Below are 13,680 nucleotides of genomic sequence, written 5' to 3'. Positions count from 1 at the left end.
ACCTCATAGCCCTCCCTTGCTGTGTAGGGAAAGTCTTGACTGCTATTTAATTCCAGAGCTGACAAGAGAACCCAGGCGTCCTGAGTTCCAACCCCTCTGCTCTAACTACCAGACCACACTCTCTCCCACTCAGAGGAAAGCACCCAGGCGTCCTGAGTCCCGGTCCTCTGCTCAAACCAATAAAACCAGTGTCCCACCCATTTCCAGTGCCACGAGCTGCTCAGCAAACCTAATCAAGGGAAGCGCAAGGGCCAGATTCTGCACAGACTTGCAACCTGTGACGCCAAAGACATTTCCCAGGGGGTCCGTCAGCCTCGGGCTTGGCCCCCAGTGAGTAAAGCTGTGGACTCTGGCAGAGTTCAGATTCCTGGCCAGCTGCTTGCCAGTGGCTCTGTGGCATTCGTGATGTACATCAGAGGGGCTTCCAGCTGCAAGGCTGACCCATTGATTCACTGAGACGTGGGGTAAAAGTACTGAGATAATCACAGCACATGCCTATTGTCCCTGGAAACTCCAGGCATGAGACTAGCTGGCCCAGATTTTCAGTGTTCTCTGTTTTGGGGCCTGAGATGCATGGATCCATGGCTCGTTTTAATAGCGCCTTCCTGGAAACGGACACACTTCAGCAGCCTGGCGCTTTGTAGCAGACCTGCCAAACCTGTGACAAAACTGCAGAAATTGGGCTTGGTTTTGGCTTAATTGGCTTGTGAGTTGCTTGTTGGCTAGTTTTTGGCTTGTAGCTTGTTTGGCTTATAGCTTGTTGCTTCTTTTTTTTGATCGGCTCCCGGTAAGCAGAGTCAAGGGGGGGGGGCAAACAGGGGTAAGGGGCAGGGAGAGAGTCAGGGGTGCAGCAGGCCCACCACAGTCCCAGACTGCATGCCGGGGGGATCTAGTCACATTGAGTGTTGGGGTTCTTAGGGACTGGCTTGTTTTGAAATGGGATTAGCTTGATTTTTGGCTTATTGTGAAAGTCGGGGTGCTTATTTACCCTGTGAAAATTGGCAACTGTGCTTTGTAGCCAGTAGTTCCACTGCTCATCCTTCAAGCTTCCTCTTACGCTCCCTCACATGATGTCACCACAGCACGTCTGCCCCCACTCAGGTTTCCTCCTACCCCCGATCAGTATTGTTATTAATCATGTTTATTATAGTGGTGCCAAAGAATGAAGCCCCATTGTGCTAGGTTCTGTACAAACATGGCATTGCAGATGGTCCCTGCCTCAGAGAGCTTACAATCTAAATAAACAAGACAGCCACAGGGCAGGAGTGGAAACAGAGGGGCAGAGAGGGAGGGATTCACCCAAGGTCAGAGGTGGGAATAGAGCCCCATTCTCCTGGCTCCCAGGCCAGGCTCAGGCTGGGGGAAAGAATCTAACACACAAACACAGGGAACAACTGTCAGGTTAGTTCCACACTATTTTGGGGCGGGGGAGAGGGGAGGTTGTTACTGGGGGGAGGGAGGGGAGGTAAGTTAAATGGAAGGGAAGGGGAAGGAGTGGGACGGGGCAGGTGTGGAGTGAAGCTCTAGTGACTAGGCTGCGTGGGAGGGGAAGGATTGGAGCAAACAGCCAGTGAGCTGCAAGGGAAAGTCCACTGTGACTTGCTGTAGGAAGTTCTCTGAAATGATGACCAGAGGTTCTTGCTTTGCCTGGACCCCAGATCCAGGCCCCCTCAGATCCAGAAATCCCAACCCCTGATCTAGAACCCCCCCCCCCCGATCCAGGCCCCAAGGCCCAGAGCCTCCAGCCCCCTGGATGCAGCCCCCTCCCCTGCACACAACCCGCCCCGCCGCAGGAGTCATTCGTGTAGGGATCCCAGCTGCCTTGCCACAGCCCCGCCACGCTGAGGGGCGGAGCTACGAGAGACACTTTTCCAGCCAGCCGCCAATTGGAACACGGCCCGGCGCTTCTATGCAAATAGCCTGCCGGAGCTTCTCCAATCAGCGCGGCGGGAGGGGCGTGGCTATGCAAAGGACGGTCCGTGCCGCCCGGGAGCCAGACCCAGCCGCGAGCCGGGCAGCTGGAGCCGCCGTGACTTTTCAAGCCACTTTTGCAGTTCGGCTCCCCCCCGAGCCAGTGACAGCGCCGGGCCGAGCCGAGCCGAGCCGGGCCGGGGGCTGCGCTTCGCCTCCTCGCCACCCAGCCGGGGCCGCCGCCCTGCCGGAGCGGAGCAGCCGGGAAGTTTCGGGGCAAAGCCCCTGACCAGGTGTGTGGGTGAACGGGGGCACCTTGGGCAGGGTGCCCAGGGAGGGGCGCATGGAGGCGGGGAGGTGACTGCCAGGTACAGGGGACAGCGGCGCTTCCTCGCCTACCACATCCAGTCCCCGCGGAAGTTAGGTCGGGTGTACCTGCCTCCGCCGGGGTCGGCTGCAGACCACCTGCCCCCCGGGAGCCTTTAACCTCCTCCCCCTGTCTGCAGGACGCAGCATCTTCACGGGTCTCTTCTGCCCCTCCCCTGGGTGCGCGGCCGGCTCCCTCGGGGGGAGGGTCCGAGCCTGGCACCCTAGGAAGCGCACGCAAGTTCGGACCTTTGGCGATACCTAGCCAGGCGCTGAGCCGGGAGGGCATTCACACCCTGTTTCCTTTTGCCACGCAGATGGGGGGAGGGTGGGGTTGATGTGATTCTCCCTTGCAGAGCTCGATTCCCCGTGCCCAAGAGGTCTAGGATGTGATTTGTGCCTCAAGGTTCAGCGTGATGGGAGGGCAGAGGGGCTAGTGGGGGATGGGGGTTTGCTAAAGCCCAATCTATATTCCCTTTGGGGAAACTACAGAAATGCGGTGGCACAGAAAGTCTGAGAGTTTGGTGGCCAGGTGCTGTCACTGAAACTATCTGAGGGACAGTGATGGCACAGGGCAGCCTGCCCGCTCCAGCATCACCGAGATACCCCAAGGGGCCGGGGGGATCCTTTGAAAATGCCACGTCTTGACCCATCTCCTGTGGCCGCCCTGCGTATTAATCGCACATTTCCTCGCTGTCGTCCCTACAGCTATGGCTGGGTTTTGGAGTCCTAAACCAACATTGCCAATAGTGACCCAGATTTTCCATGCCTCCCTTTCTGGGCGGCCCTGTAATGAGACACCTAAGCCAAGATTTTCACTAAGTGGGACCCATGGTTAGCCTCCTACATCGTATGCAGGCACCTAAGGGGAGCAGCCAGATTGTCAGAAGTGCTGAACGCCCAGTATCACCAGTGGGACTGACTGGGAGCTGCTGGGTGCCTCTGGAAATCAGGCTATTTGGGTAGGCGGCTCTCATCGACTTTGGCTGGAGTTTGGATGCTCAGCGGTTCTGAAAATCCAGGACAAGGGTCTCTAGTTGGGCATTCAAAGTCAGTGCTATGAAAGACTATGTGAAGGCTGGACTGAGCAGGAAGTGGTCCAATAGAAAGGGGCCTGGCTGGATACTTCTGAGACCCTGGTTCTGCCACTGACCTGCTGTGTGACCTTAGTCAAGTCACTTCCCCTCTCTATTCCTCCTCCTGGCCTCTGCCCATCATGTCTATTTAGACTGTAAACACTTTGGGGCAGGGGCTTTCTCTTACTTAGGATGAAATCCTGGCTATTAAAATCAGTGGGAGTTTGGCATTGATTGTAATAGGGCTGGGGGGTTCACCTGTTTACACAGTGTCTAGTGCAATGGGGTCTCAATCGGGACCTCTCGGTGCTACTGTTTTAGAAAGCTGGAGGCATTTCTGAGGCTACCAGATTTGCTGCTAAGTGCTGGGAGTCAAAGGGACAGACAGAGCTACTGTAGCCATGCCAAGGCCTTGTAGCTGTGTGTTTGGGCACTACTTAAAGTTTTGCTTAAGTGGCCTGTTGTTTTATGGATCGTGTTCTAAAAAAAGTCTGTGGTTAGCTTTGCGCTTGACAGTTATTTTTACTTTTGTGTCTGCTCAGAGAGGAACGTCTGAGTTTAACCCAAAAGTGCAGATTGTCGTAAAAACGCAGTGCCCCTCTGTTAGTGCCATTTGCCGTGGGTCTCCAAGCACCGTACAGACCACAACTAATCAGCTAGGCCTCTCGACCCCCTCGTCCGCTCTGCCACGCCCATTGTAGAGCAGGTAAACTGAAGTACAAAAGGTTGACGGTGTTTGCTCAAAATCACAGATATGCTAAGGCAGCAACAGATCTGGCTCCCAGACTCCTGCTCCAACCCCTAAGCAAGACTGTCTGTCTCCCACTGTACACTACGCATCACTGCTACCGTGGAGCTCAGATTCACAGAGTACTTGCTCTCCAAAAAATAACCTTCATGTCCCTTGACTTTCTCGGCGGTATCTAAATGCACAGCATGTAGCAAGTTGTAGCAGTAAGGGCTGCTTCCTCCAGGTGTATGTTTGGCCCCAGATGACTTACAGGTATCACAGGAAAACATTGAGGGGCAAAGGTTCTTTATACTGATTGACTGATTTCTTTTTTTTTTTTTTTTACTTGATTTCAAATGCCATCTGCTGCATTGGGCACTTCCAGCGGTAATTAAAACGCACACTAGAAAACCATGGTCCACACCTCACCTCCATAGCAATACTGACACCAGGCGTCCTGCCACGCAGCCCTGTCTTGAACTCCAAGGAAAAAGGGTGGCTTTGCCGGCAGCCTGGCCTCTGGCAGGCTAAAGGGAGGGAAGTGTGGATAACGTTGGATACCTACGGCCCTGATTCTGTCTCACGATCACCTAGAACTACCCCTGGAGCCTGTGCCAAGTCTCATGGACTGCAGGGGGATGCAGGATCAAGGTCTCATTCTGCTTTAATTTAACATTATGGGTCGTGCTGCCCAAAGAGTATTGCCCGTGCCCAAGAATCTACTTACAGGATGTATTAAGTTGCTGGTGAGACCCAGCTTTGCAAGCTAGCTCCCCAGAGCAAATATTTACCCAGGGTCTGTGGTAGGTGGGCCCGGAATCTGATCCACGCTCCTCTGTTTATTATAAGCATAGGCAGTTTCCAGCAGAAGCCCCTGCCTGTCTGGTACAAGTGCATCTTATTACCTTAAACTTCCTCCCTGGGGACAGGTCCAGCAAATCTTCTGCTGTATTCTGCTGCCCACCTGCAATTGATTTCCGGCAAGACCCTGTCTCTGAGAGCTTTACTCTTATAGTGATGGAAAGTTTCCTAGGGCGGCTAACTTTAGAGAGGGGTTTTCACGGGTAAGAAATTAATTTTGCAGCTTGCTGGTGAGATCTGTGCAGTGTCTGGAGGGCAAGAACCTCCTGCTTCAGAGCTTCAACCAAGCTCTAGCTGTTAGACACCAGGATGACACCTCGTAGGTCCCATTATCCCTCATCTGCTACTGCAGGGTTCTTATACCTACCCCTAAAGCATCTGATGCCGGCCACTGTCAGAGACAGGATAGACACTAGATGGGCCACGGGGCTGACCCAGTCCAGCAATCCCTGTGTTCCTCCAGCTAATCAAACCGGTTACAAATCACATGCAGTTCAGCTGCTCTCTGTGTACCGGGGAGACTTACATTTTACTCCCGTGCCTGCAGGATCAGAGCAGCTGACTTGGGGACTGAATTGGGGTGGGAGAGAGTGGAGGACTCTGGGACTGTCCTTGGAAATTCTGGGCGCTCTGGGGCAAAGGGAGGCAGTCAAGGCTGGCAGGCCCCAAATTTGACATAAACTTAAAATAGTGTTTGGGGGAAATTATCTTTCCCACCCCCCACTTCCTCCCCCCTTGAAAAATCTCTTGGTTCCTCAGCTGAGGGCCCCCTTTCCACCTCTCCCAGGATGCTGGCCCAGCCAGTGTCTGTGACACACAGCCGCTGGCTATTTCAGTGCTGGGGCCTTGCCCAGCATGACACCCTGGAGTGACAGGGAGCAGCGTCTGCTGGAGACGGGGCTGGAACAAGGAGCTGTCCCTATATCCCCATAGGGACCATGAGACTCCGGTTCTGTATCTTGAGCAGGCCCGCGAGGTGAAGTGGAGAAACATGCAGCCGTCAACAGGGGCCTGCATGTAAAGACCTGGGGTGAAATCCTGGCCCCGGTACAGTCCAGGGCCAAACTGCCATTGGTGTCAAAGCGGCCCAGGATTTCACCCGTGGCGCTATGCCGAGGAGCCCCAAGCACAAGGCGAGTTTGCAGTGATCAGGAGGATTCACTCGGGGGGGCTGCTGAGGGAGGCTGGACGCCTGATCAGCCAGTGCTGGGGTGTGTGTGTGGTGGGGGAAGGCAGAGAATGAGTCTGGGCACCATGGTGATCGGCGCATTAGAAACAGGCAGCCGGGGGTGCTGGGAGCAGGGAGCTAGGCAGAGATCTTAGAGGTAAGCTGGCTGGCAGGTGGGCTGTATGGCTGAAGCCACAGGAGAGAGGGAAGTGAAGGCGGCGTCAGGGCTGTGCAGAGGAAGGGAGGGGGAGCAGGGGAGCTGGGAAAGGGGGGAGGAGCAGTCCAGAGTTTGGGGGTTGGAAAAGCTTCATCACCAAACTTCTAAGGGTTCCCCCCCACACACCCCGTGACTGGTGACCGGCGTGTTCATTCACACCCTAGCTCTCCTCCCTGTAGAATGCCCAGGCTGAGGACGGGTCCTGGCCCTGGGACAGTCAGAGCAGTGAGGGGTGCAGAGGGGTCAGGGATTATTATTTGTAACCCTGGGGGTGAAATGGGGGCAGGGCGGATGGGGTTTGCATGGGATCAAGGGCTGGGGAATCATTGGCACAGTGGGGTTGGACATGATTTAAATCCAGCTCAAGACGAAACAGCATGAAGATAAATCTGAGCTTTTCCTTGTGAGCCTTGTCGAGTGGGGGCAGGTGGGATCGTCAGCACTTGTCTGAACAAAAATAGTTAACTGCTCCCAAGTAACGTGTGGCCTGGAACGCGTGGCCCAGCACCCGTAACCCTACGATAACAAACCGGCACACGCGGCCCAGCACCCGTAACCCTACGATAACAAACCGGCACATGCGGCCCAGCACCCGTAATCCTGCGATAACAAACCGGCACACGCGGCCCAGCACCCGTAACCCTGCGATAACAAACCGGCACATGCAGCCCACTGCCCATGACCCTACAATAGCAAACCAGCCTGCACGGCCCAGTACCCATAACCCTACAATAACAAACCCACACGCGTGGCCCCGTACCCGTAACCCTACAATAACAAACCGGCCCACACAGCCCAGCGCCTGTAACCCTGTGTGATGATCCATCAACCTATAATACATTGATGTGCTCAGCCCCTGGCCAGAACTCTACAACAACAAACCCGTGGACTTTCCAATGTAACAAACAAAACAAAACTCCCAGCTGAACCATAGAAGGTGTCAGGCCAGAAGGAAACAGAGGGTGTTTGGGTTTGTCTGTGAGTGTTTATTTATTATTGCTATTGCGGTACAGTCTGGGAGCCCCATCAGGACCCCATTGCGTTAGGTGCTGTATAAACACAGAACAAAAAGACAGTCCCATCCCAAAGCTCTACTACTCTAAGGTTGTGTCCACACTGTGCACTAGGGGAGTGATTCTTCTGCTCGTGTACATATGCTGGCGCTAGCTCTCCTCGCGCTGAGTATAAATAGGGTGTAGCCGTGTTCGCAGGGGGGCAGCAGTGGAGGCATGGCTGCACTGTGCCGAGTACACGCCCGCTGGAAACCAGGGGGTACATATTTGGTCTGGCTCAGCCTTGCCTCTGCTGCCGCTACTCCTGCGATCACGGCTGCCCGGCTGTTCTCAAGTGTGTGTTCACAAGCAGGGGAATCGCACCCCTAGCTCGGCGTGTGAAGGCAGCCGAAGTGCGTGTTTGTGTTTCATCCATTTCTAAAAAGACCAAGCCTTCTCCTTCTGGTACAATAGAATCCTCTTCTTCCTGCTTCAAGCAGGGGGTTGGACTAGATGACCTCCTCAGGTCTCTTCCAACCCTGATCTTCTATGATTCCATCGCAGTTATTTTTGTAACAGAAAATACTCCACCCTCTGCAGAAGTTTCACTGTAAGTGGATTTGCAACGAGGCAACCGTGATGCATCGAAACAATGTAGGACTTTCATTCTGCATCACTGACAGCATAGCTGGGCTCCTTCTGTGCAGGCACCCCGGCGTGGCCGGTGCAACACTTCACTGCACTTCTGAATGTGTGCAGTACATCATCCAGCAGCCCCTGCTGAGGAGGAAGTGGTGGTGGTGGGAGACAGGATTCCATTTTGCTGTCTGTTGATCCATAAGATGGATCAGGATTTTAAGAGAGAGACTGGGGTGGGGGAAGAACCAAGCTTGCTCAGTCTATAGAGGTCTCCTGTGTAGGGGTGATGGATTTTCAAAAGTTTTTTGAACCTGATTTTTAAAGGATGCTGCAAAAAAAAAAAAAAAAAAAAAAAAGGAATTGTGAATGCAAATGGCATGTGCCCTGTTAACCAGTCTGGCTCACAAACTGGGCTGTGAGTAGAAGCAGGTGTCTCATGCAATATCCTGACCTCCTCTGATATTTCGCTCTTTTATTATTAAGTGTTCCCACTTTGTTTCCTCAGGCTGAAATATTTGGGGGTTCTGTCAAGTGCAAAGTAGGCTCCAGTTTCTTTAAAAGAAATGGAATATAAGGATTGATGTGTATCTAAGGCCTATCACCCAAAGATCCTACAAACTATAAAAGGTGATTGCTTTGCCCACTGCTGAAATGCAGCCACTTCAGGGGTGTTACCCAGCTTCTCTGTAACAGCGCACAGCAGTGCTACGCAGCAGTCTCAAGGAGGCAGTGAAGAGGGTGTGATTCTTCGGGAGGCAGAATGTAATTAGCCTGTTGGAATTTGCCCAGGACCCCACAATTAATGCCCTGGCACTTGTGAAAATTTCTGGTGCTGCTTTGAACCTGTGTGTGTGAGAGTGAGAGAGAGTCCTTGCTGGAAGACCGAATACGTGCCGTCGGTGCATTTAACACTAGTCAAACTCCCAGGATCTGATCTGTGCAGTCTAAACCCCATCTGTGTAGTAAATCTATTAGAAGATTCAAACGTTTTATCCTCTGCAGAAGTCTCTTTCATTTTGTTTCCTTAGGCTGGAATCTCAGTGGCACTGGTTCCCCCCTCTCTCTATCTGCACAGTTCTGTGCTGCATTTCAGACTCTCTGGTTGATCCTGGTTTGTTGTTTAAACAAGCTATGGAAAGCAGGAAGCTTGTCAAACTCTAGCAAAAATGCTGGTAAACTTTGACTTTTCCTGAGTTGGACTTGGGCTGCTGTTTGCATTATGAGGCCCCAGAAACTGAGAGCAACCGTCCCTTTGAGACTGGCAAGAGAAAGGAGCTCTGCTGGTTGCAGCATCTCTGGGCTATGAAGGGACAGTTCATCAGAGTCACTGTGCTGGGGATAGGAGCTAGGCAGGGTAAAATGCTGCTTTAAGCAGAATTCGGTGTGAAACTCGCATGAGGAGATGGAGCCCCAGGCATAAAGGAGCAGAACTTTCCCGGGGTGTCCAGGGGGTTCAGATATGGGTTTGATTCAGGCCCACGTCAACGAGTCAGCCCCCAAGTGAAGCAGAAGATCTGTTTGGCACGATCACCAGGGATTTACCGGTTTTGCTGGGAGTTGTCTGTCCGGGCTGGTGCAGGAGACTAGAGCTGCTTGGGAAATCATGTGTTTTTCACAGCAAAATATTTTGATGAAAATGATTTTTTCCCCTCATTTTTGTCAATATTTTTCTTTGCCATTTGGGGAGGGGGGGCTTGTAAAAACAAAACAAAACAGAAACAACCAAAACTCCAGGCCCCCATCCATCCAGAATTCGTTTAAAACCAACAAATCTTCAGGTTTGGGGTTTTTGACAAAAACCTGAACACTTGTAACAAAAAATTACATTTTTACTGAAAATTTCTGTTTTTTTTTTTTTTTTCAAAAATGCTGTTTTCCATCGAAACAATATTTTGATGGAAGAACGTTGTCCTAGTTCTAAAAGAGACACTGGTCTGACTTTGCCAAAAAGTTGCTTTTTGCAGATGGCACAGAAATGCCCGTTTTTGGTATTTCAGCATCGGGTGTGTTAGGGAATATCCTGTGTGTGTCTCTTCTTGTTGTACCTTTCCCCCACTTGCGGATACAGTCTAACACGGCTGCTACTCTGAAAGATGTCAGAGCTGTAATCCTGGGATCTAAAAACAGGGAGAAACATGCAATTTCATCTCTTTCCACCCATAAGGGAGAGAAATGAGCTAAGAGAAAACTCCCCTGGCTGAATCCCACTTGGTGCTCTCCCTGGCTTTGCTGGAGAAATGCAGGCACAATGCAGGGTTTACTGGGCAAGTGGTTTGAAAGCCAGAACTGCTGATTGTGACAGTTGGTCACCAGGTGACACACTTGCAAAAGCAAAGCCACCCTTGCTAGACACCAGACTCATGTCTGTCACGTCCTGGTCTCCTCAGTAGGTGGGGAGCATTTCAATGGACAACCAAATAGCTGAGAGTTTTCTGCTGAAGATGGTGCCGTGTTATTTTGATAGGAGCTGTGGGATTCCGCAGGCCTTGAATTACCCTCCTGGCTGTTTTCGCTGCAGTTAGTTAGTTACCGCAGTGGATAGAGAGGGGCTTGGTGTCTCGCATCCATTCCTAGAGACGGGACTCCCTTCCTTTCTATTCTTGTGGTTTACACAGTTTTTCTCTAGTGGTTTCCTGCAGAAGAGCTGCTGGTTTTCTCTTTGTTGTTTTGTTTGTTTTCACGCCAGAGGTGGCTTTGTTTCAATATCCTGCTTTTCCTGGGTGATTCTGCTAAAGCTCCATGCTCGGCAGAGGAAAAAACCTGCCACCCACTAAGGGATTGGGATTACAGATAAATAAAAACCTCCCCAGGCCCAGAAAGGGCCCCCAGCTCCTGTGGGGATGTAGAGTCCAATTCAGTGTTGCCTTCACCTTGCACAATCATTCACACCAGTGCAAAACGCTTCCGGTCTGATCTGAAAACCGGTTACCCCCACTTTGCACTGGTGTAAATTGTGGGTAAATCAAGGATGAATTGGGGCCCCCAAATCCCCTGAAAATATAGGCTCTGACTTTTGTTTTGAAAGGTGACTGGGGATTTTGTCTGCCTACGTTTTTTGGACACCCCGGATGGGACCAGCTGTTCAATGCTGAGCACCTGCCCCTCAAAACTCAGGTGGCTCGAGCTTGGCATCCAGACATCAAGATGCCCCAAAATTGACGAGTCATCAGTAAACATTTTGGCCACGTTTTCTGTCACCAAACTATGCAGCAGTGTGCGGGGGCTGCCCAGGGCCTGAGCTCTTTGCTAAACTCTTCACAGGACCCTATCTAGGTTGGAGAGGCTGAGATCTGGGGGAGATTGGATAGGAGTTCTGGATCCGAGTGAAAGCTGTTGAACTGGGCAGCTTGGGCTGCCATGCTGGGTTCACTCAAACTTGACACAGAATGTGGCAATGCCCCGAGGACCAGAGCTGGCATCACAGAGCCCACAAATTCCTGTGGATCGAACCTGTGGTGCTTTGTCCATTATGGTCACCACAGCGTGAGCAGGGTTTACATCGCCAGAGAGTCCCTGGCTTCGCTCCGTGCTACGTGTGACATTAGGACTTTGCTGCAACGCATGGAAAAACATTGCTCCTCGGGGGCTCGGGTGCATCTCACAGCACTAATTAGGGCTTCGGATAGGAAGTTTACACACTCTGCTGCGATGCAAATGACCCATCAATGTGCACTAGATCTTCAGAGTTAATATTAATCCTCGTGGCAGCAGCAAAGCCATGGAGTGACGGGTTGCGAGTTTCGGGACTCCTACGATGTTTCCCCTGCCCTGTAGAGCAACATTCAGAACGAGGGGCAGAAGGCCTTGGAGATGGGGCACGACTGTGTGTGAAGAGCTGGGGGGGTGTGCGAGAGAGCACGCAAAAAATACAGAGCACATGAGAGTTAGCTCTGGTCAATGGACCTGTCAGCATGTGGGGGGGTTGTGGGGGCACGTCGATCAGAATCACGTCTGCATTTAACATCAGCTGGTTCGAACTGAGGTTGGAGATTGGGTTCCAGCGGGGGCTCAGGTGAAGCGGAAGCGGGGGGACCATGGGGGCTGGGGTGGCATTCAGTCCCGGATCTCCGTGACCCATGAGGCTATAGAGAGAGCCATGTCCAGCCTTTTCAAGCTTCATGGATTTGCACCGAGCTGTGTGGGGCAGCGGGGTGGAGCGAATGGTCCCTCCTGCTGCATGGGAAACTGAGGAAAAAGTGAATCAGCTCTTTGCAGTTTGCTGAGTCAGCATCCTGCCTTCAGGTGGTGTTCAGCCACTTAGAGGAAGTTCTCAGGAGGTAATGCTTCCATCTTCCGCTCTGTTGGCTGAGTGTGATGTCCTTCAATGAGAGCTGGGCGGGAGGAGCTCCTCTGGAGCCAATCTGGAAACAGATTAGCTCTAGTTCAGAGCAGGCCCCGGTTTGTGTAGTTGAATGGAGCCGTTAGGAACCGCCTCCCCAGGCCAACTTTTTACACCAACTCGCTCAGAATTCCCGCTCCTCCAAATGCACCATGGATGAGCCTTTCTGGAGGGAATTAAATGATGGGCGAGGTCACAGGATAGCATGAAAGCCGCCCTCGCCCAGGCCCCCGGTGAGACACCCCCAGCCCTGCGCACACGCCTGTCTCCTGGTGCTGAATTGCACGTTGAACAGAGACGTGCATTGTCGCCAAACCCAGCCCACCCATCGGCTCACACCCCGCTTTGTCCTTTTGCCCCGGCCGTGTTTCAAGGTCACCGTCGTCGATAGGCCTGGCTTCGCGCACAGAGCGGGGGAGGCTGCGGTGAGCGAGCACGTGTGACTGCAGAGCGCTATTGTTGTTCTTGGATGGGGCCAGTCCCTGGCTCCTCGGAGCAGTAGCCCTGCAGCCAACACCCTGGGGGACTGTATGTGGCTGTGAAATGGCGTGGCCGCAGAGCCCAGACAATGCCTTTTGAAAATAGCTTCCGAAGGGCTGCTCAAACCAGGGCCCGCGGGACGGCTCCGTCTGGGGAAGTGGGAAGTGGACAGAGCAGCTAAAAGGAGACGCTCTAGCATATTCTGAGTCTCCAGAGCAGAAGCGATTCAGCTCGCGTCCGGGCTCCATTTTGGCCAAACTCACCAAGGGATTTACGGCCTCTGAGCTCGACTGGAACCGTAGCTGGGCAAAATCAAGCCAACAGCAGGCCCTGCAGCTGTCTGTCTGGTGAAGTGGAAAGCCTCGTCTGCTCTGGGCACAGGGGCTGGGGTAAGCTGCAAGCCCTTAGCGTCGACCCGATTTACACGGGTGCAACTCGATAAGCTGCACAGGGGCAAGTGGCACTGCCTTGGTGGGAATCGTGTCTGCACGAGGGGCTTGCATTAGAGTTTTGTATCAGCAGCTTAAGCCCCAGGGCCCGATGCTCAAGTGGTGTCAATCAGTTGGTGCCCTCGTGCAGACCAGGCCTAGGTCTGCTGCACAGGGCTGGGCTGGGAGCTCTGGCGTGTGACTGGCTCAAGAGGTTGGCCTGAGCCGCGGTAGATGGGAGCTTTCATCCCAACTCCGGCACCGACTCCTCGGTGCACTAGTGCAAGGTGCTTCCCCCTCCGTGGGCCTCGGTGAACCCAAGTGCACAAGGGCGAAGGTATTTGTGTCATGCACAAGGGCGCCGGGAAGGTTCTATGACCTTGTAAAGTGCTGCTAACAAGAAGAGCTGAGGCCAGCCTTGGCGTGACCCCATCACACCCTGGGAGTCGCAGGAGGGAGGGGCAGGATTGGGG

General features: G+C 53.0%; 1 protein-coding gene across 1 annotated transcript in view; it reads left to right on the top strand.

The window, feature by feature from the left end:
- Positions 1-2,070: 2,070 nt before the first annotated feature.
- MEF2B (myocyte enhancer factor 2B) overlaps positions 2,071-13,680 on the top strand; it is a 33,083-nt gene continuing 21,473 nt past the window's right edge. Inside the window, exon 1 of the mRNA XM_034754915.1 lies at positions 2,071-2,204. The gene's annotated coding sequence lies outside the window, so the exon portion shown is untranslated. The remainder of the gene's footprint in view (positions 2,205-13,680) is intronic.

Source organism: Trachemys scripta, chromosome 22 (genome assembly GCF_013100865.1).
Source record: "Trachemys scripta elegans isolate TJP31775 chromosome 22, CAS_Tse_1.0, whole genome shotgun sequence".
Classification (NCBI taxonomy): domain Eukaryota; kingdom Metazoa; phylum Chordata; order Testudines; family Emydidae; genus Trachemys; species Trachemys scripta.
Note: the sequence above shows the minus strand (reverse complement) of the source record. Positions and strands in the feature narration are given on the sequence as shown.